The sequence below is a fragment of the Sinocyclocheilus anshuiensis genome, unplaced genomic scaffold (genome assembly GCF_001515605.1).
Source record: "Sinocyclocheilus anshuiensis isolate Anshui unplaced genomic scaffold, SAMN03320099.WGS_v1.1 scaffold223, whole genome shotgun sequence".
NCBI lineage: Eukaryota > Metazoa > Chordata > Actinopteri > Cypriniformes > Cyprinidae > Sinocyclocheilus > Sinocyclocheilus anshuiensis.
In genome coordinates, this window is record NW_015548214.1 from 790,976 (window position 1) to 797,145 (window position 6,170).

The following is a 6,170-nucleotide window of genomic DNA, read 5'->3' on the forward strand; positions in this document are numbered from 1 at the left end:
CGACTGTTCAGGGCAGATGTCTTTGTAAAGTAGAGAAGCTTTAAATAAGAACCTCTGGGTCATCGCATCTGCTTTAACAGCCAAACTTTGTGATAAATATCCCAGCGTGCAAACCTACAACAAACGCGGCCTTAGTAGATAATAAAAGAGTGTGAGTCTTGCTCCAGCGTGACTACAGGAAATACCCGAGTCTTTACTTTAAAATTACCCACAATACCTCAATGCGAGCGAGGAATTATGGGAGTGTGAGTTTTTTTTTTTTTTACAACCAGCTCTATACACAGGACCCCAGTCATTGACTGCCCCAATAAAGCCCTGATAACGACACACAATGTCCTTTATTTACACTGTAGCTATTGCTGAGGGAGTTTGTCTCATCCAGTGCTACACACTGTATTTACATCCACAACAGCACTATCATTTTAATGAAAGTTACTCATGATCAGGATGTTACACCATTTTTTTTACTACTGCAGACCATCATTAAATATATATAGGCTACTAGCAAATAGGCCTATAACTATAATATAACTACATAATGTTATATATTCCAAGGTGAGCATGTAAGAGGCTCTTATGCCATTTGTTTCATTTGTCTGACGTTTTGCTAATGCTAAAGTAAAGGGCTTAATCAAATACACTTGCTGTGAAACAAGTAACAATATAGGCTAAGTAAAAACAGTAATCTCCATCCACAGAGATTACAGTAAAATATCAAGGTCAAGATCTTTAATAATAATCCTAATCACAATCATAACCATATAGTCATAATAAATTATTAGAATTGTATTAACAATAATACTATGTAATATAATATAATATATTGATCATATATCTAGGTATTATATTGTATTGATTGTTATTATATATAAACAAATAATAAACAATACAATATAATAAATATATATATATATATTATGATTATTATATTATTATAATATTGATATTATTATATAATTATTAATTATTATAACAATTAATTTTAACATGAATTAAATATCTTCATTTATTTTGACAAATAATAATATTAATAATAATAATAATCATTGTATAATAATAATAATAATCATAATTATTATTATTATATAATGTAATATAATATAATATAAAGTAATAGTCATTATTGCTATTATTCATATGATTATTACTTGTCAAAAATAAAGTAATTTCCACACACACACAAAAAAACTCCGCGAAATATTCAGTTATATGAGTAGTGAAGCAACATTGATTGTTTGAGAGATTGTTTTCTCCATTACTGTCGAGGGACTTAAACAACCCATTCAACATCTCACGAGAACGGACTCCTCCTGGTCCGTTTGCGGCATCGCTTCTCTCAGATCACAGAAAGGAAATCATCATCATCATCATCATCATCACGCGGACTCAGATGGCTCGAGGCGCTGCGTCGATGAAACTGGATATTTAAGGCAGCGCAGAAAACAGTTCACGTTCACTCTCAGCGGGCGCGTGGCCAGAGAGGCAGAGGGGGTAGACGCACGCTCTGCAATTGACTGACAAATAATATGAGACTGCAGTGTTGTGAACGAGGCTTCATATAACGTGACCGGGAAGAGAACAAGGCAATGAGTCCTCGTTCAACGCGGAGGCTTTTTGAGGAGGACGGTGGATGACCGCGAGCGCTCCCTTCAGCGCGCGTTACCAGTGCGTCAGAAGAGCGCGTGGCGCTGAACTCCAGCTGCAGGTAGGTGCATACAGAACTCGCACTTTTTTATCGTAACTAAACGTTTAATTGTGATGCTACTAACTGTTTATTTGTCCTTTGTGAATACCCGTTTGTTATTATTATCACCACCCCCATTTCTTTCATTATTCTTTATGTATGTTGGAATTAGGCGATGACTGTTTTTAATGTAGATTTTGGCAGCAACCAGCAAACGTTTTCCATTTATTTGCTGCAAAATGGTTCCTTTTTAGCTTCATTTCTCAGTTTGATATTAGTTAGTATTTTCGGCAGATATCATTACAATCCATAATAGATTTAGTTATGAATTTCTTGATTACCCTGCTGTCCTTGAACATGTGTTATTTGCATATGATGCAGACATTAGGCATGGACTTGCTTGACTTTTCTTATTGGAGCTCAAAACGTTGCATGTCACAGACTGCAAAACTATATGCGGGAGGGTTTGTGCCCCCTAATGTTGTTCTGGCTCGATCAACCATGCCTTTTTAAGTGAAGGAAACCACTTGTAGTGGCGAATAAAGCCATTCCCCTTTCACAGGTCCAAAATCTTGAGGGGGATGAAGTGTGCTGTCAGCATACTAAAAACGCTAAACCGGCTTGTAGGAGGCAGAGAGCTGAGTGAGTCTCTCAAAGAATATGTAATGCAACACCATCTCTGATTCTGCTGAGACCTGCGAATGAAGGCTTAGGAGGTGCAGAGGTCCGTGTGAGCCACTCTGTTACAACTTTCAGTCCTCTTATAGTCCTGTCTCTGCACCCAAATGTAGATATAAAGTGCACACATTGCTTGGCAAAATGACAGATGCATAGAGAGCAGGGAGTGAATTGGCACATACTGTAATACGTCGCTGTTTTACTTGTCATATCATGCAGAAACAATTTTAAAAGCCTCTAGATAGTTGAATTTTTTCCTCATTTACTTTTGACAATGAAGAAAATAAACAATTTATTGAAGGCCTGGCTTTTCATCCGTATTGAAATCAAAATGTGTTCCCTTGCTCTATTCAATCCTGCGATCTGTCAACAGGACAAGAATAGAAGTCAGCATTAAAGATGGAAAGTTAAAGTGTGGAAAGAACATTTCTTTCATTTAAAAATTTTGGTACAGACTTAAATTAAAAGACTTATTTCTGAAGAAATAAAATACAGTACGGTAAAAAAAAAAACACTTCATCAGGATAAGACACTAAAATTCTGCAATAAAGAGTAGCTAAATATAGAACGTAACAAAAACATCTCCTTAGAAATATAGAAGCATTAATATTTAATATAGCCTAATCAAGTATGATGCATAGCAATGCCTTCTGGGAATGTTTTTTTTTTTTTTTTAGTTTTTTACTGCAAATTTTATTTACAAACATACTTTTGAATAATATTTTAAATGTGAATTGTAAATTAAATTCTTAAGCTTCCAAAAATCTTCTTTTTTTTTTGCTTTATATGGTAAAGTAACTTACACTTATTCAATTAACATATTTTTACTATAACTTTTTTGTCTGTTAAAATAATGAAAATTTTTCAGATAGGAAGCAAAGTGGGAGAGAAATGTGCATGAGGGCGAGATCAGAAAGGACCACGAGCCAGGATTCAAAGTCTGGTCGCCCCGAGTCTCAGCTCTGCTTACAAAGCTTTTATTTCCAACATAACAAACAAGTTTACAGTGATTTTTTAACTCTTTAGAAATACCTTTATCTAAGAGATGATTCATCCTTTATTTTTATCATGTTCTTTTTTTTTTTTATATATATATATATATATATATATTTCACCTTAAAAAATTGGGCACGCATAACTATTCACCCAAGTGGTGCCATTGCCCTGACCTCTGAAACAAATGGTTTGTAAAGAGAAAAAGAAGTTCTTCAGATGTGCATCTCAAGGGACAACAGTGCTACTGTGACAGTGAAGAGAAAACTGCAGTGAGTAACAGTCTAGCAGCTCTATAGATGTTATGAAGGGTAGAATGGTTTCTGAAACGAAAAAACAACACTCATGATACTGATGTTATTTTCCTTTTACTCAAGTAGACTCTTCAAAACCACTAGAACATTTCTGAGGAAGGTAATTAATTGTACGGTATATGCCGCAGCTAGCGAACCTATTGAACCTCATCAAGAATGGTTTCAACCACGAAGAGATCGGTCTCGAACCGTGAGATGCCTTGTCGCAGGTTGCCCAGCATAATCAGTTCTTTTCTTCAAAGAGATAATAACGGTTGACTCTACAGAGATGTAACATGCTCTTCAAATACACTTCTTCTCAAAGTTAAACTTTGATCATAATTCATAATACCAGTTGAAAAGCAAAGCAAGTTCTGACATATCGCAGTGTGGTATTTGACAGCATTTAATTCAGTTTCCGTGATCAAATTGATTTAATAAGGCCCTGTTTACCATGATTACAACAGAATGTGTCCAATTTGACTGCCCTGCAAATTAGTTCTCACCAGGCGGCCCTACGCTTCCCCTGGATCTGATTGATACAGTTCCTGTCACTTGACATTGCAGGATGGCTGAGCCTGGTACAGAAAAAGGATGTTTGTTGGCCTGCGGATTGCAGTGGGCTTTTTGAAAACTGGACATCCATTGTTTTGCACACAGGAAGAACTGTAGGGACAGTTTGTTGTGGGACCAAGCACAATGGACCCTCATACTGACCCCAAGGTCACTGCCCACAGCTCTATGTCGGCTTTATAATACAGGAAAGGGTCTTTAAAGTGTGTTTATGCACATTGATATCGTCCTAAACCCTTCTCTGTGGGATTTGGCTATTGTTTTGGTGAGTACAGTACACCATTGTGATCTTGAAAGAGGCAATAGGCACTTACAAGGCAGAACACGTATATGTTTCATTCTTTGCTGTCACTGTGTAAGTGGTTCTCATTAGCTTACATCAATTCTTTAATTACAGTTTTCATTAATCGCCCACAGCTCCCTCAGCAAACCATGGAGACTCGTTTAAATCCATTTCATTGAGGCACTGATAAAAAGCAATTCAGGTAAGCAAAGAAATAAATGCCTAAATAGATGGCCTACTTTTTTCTTAAAAATAACTCAGCTTTATTGTGAGACAAAAGTATGATTTCAATTCAACTCTACTTTTTGACATTTCCTTTTCCCCCGGGTGCCATAATTCACACTCAGATCAACTGAAGAACCATCTCTATATATACATATACAGTATATTTTGCATTAGATAGGGTATTCGTTTTTTTATTAGAGTACTTTTTCCTCTGCAATGCCAGACCGTGTTCCACAGAATACATCCAGACTCTCTCAGGTCCGTATTATCTGATTGGGTTCAGACTGAATTTCAACATTTTGTCAGCATGCAAGTTTTTCCTGCCAGCTCTTCTTTCAGTTCACCTTGCTGGGTCGTCCTTGGACTGACTGCTAAAGCGTCATGTAGTGTGTCTCCCTGCAGTTTCAGAAGTAGGTTGGACTCATTTTCACACTAGGAGCTGCGAGAATTCACTGATTGCCATCTTTCACCTTAATGGGAGGGAGATATATGGATGCTGTAATATGGAATATAAAAGTGAGAGAATTAAAAGTATAGTTCACCCAAAAATGAATGGTCTGTTATTACTTAATTACTTACTTACTCATTAAACCAATCAAAGCTTTGTTGCCATGTGCAAAGAGTACAGAATATTATATATTCTATTATATATTCTTTTCTTTTTTCAGTAGAACACACACTCAAACAATGGTATTTTAAAGAATGTTCATGCAGTTGTTTTCCATATAAAAGATATGACAGAAATGTAATTTTTGGGTATTATGTTCATTTAAGAAACTGATTTTTTTATTATTTGAAAAAAAAAAAAACTAATATTTTAAATATTCTATAAAATGCTACATATTTTACATATATTTTGTATATGTAATAATAAAGTATTTTATAATATTTTTTATATTATATTATTTTATGTATTATACACTATTTTTGAAAGTTTTGGGGTCAGTAAGATATTTATAACAAAAGATTTCTGTTTCAAAACAAATGCTGTTCGTTTGAAACGTTTTGTTTCTCATCAAAGAATGTTCATGCAACTGTTTTCTGTGTAACAGATATGACAGAAATGCCATTTTTGGGTGAACTGTTAATTTAAGAAACTGAATTTTAATAATTTGAAGACATTTACATAGTACTTCAAGAGACTTTCATGGTACATCTAAGACGGTATTAACATGGTACTTTGTTTTGTTTTGTTTTTTTAGCACTTTTTAAAAGCATTTTGATTATCTGTATGTTCTGAATTACAAGTTTGTTACCAACCCGTCTGTTTCATACCTGTGGGATTTACATACCTGTGATAAAAATGGAACTGCTTTGCTCTGACTTTGTTCGATATCTGAGGAAGACTCTCGAGAGATTCTCTGTCTTTGCTGGAAGGTGCCTTACAATGTCATTAACCTCACTTAAAGCAATTTGGGCCAGAGTGGCTGCATTCCCCTGG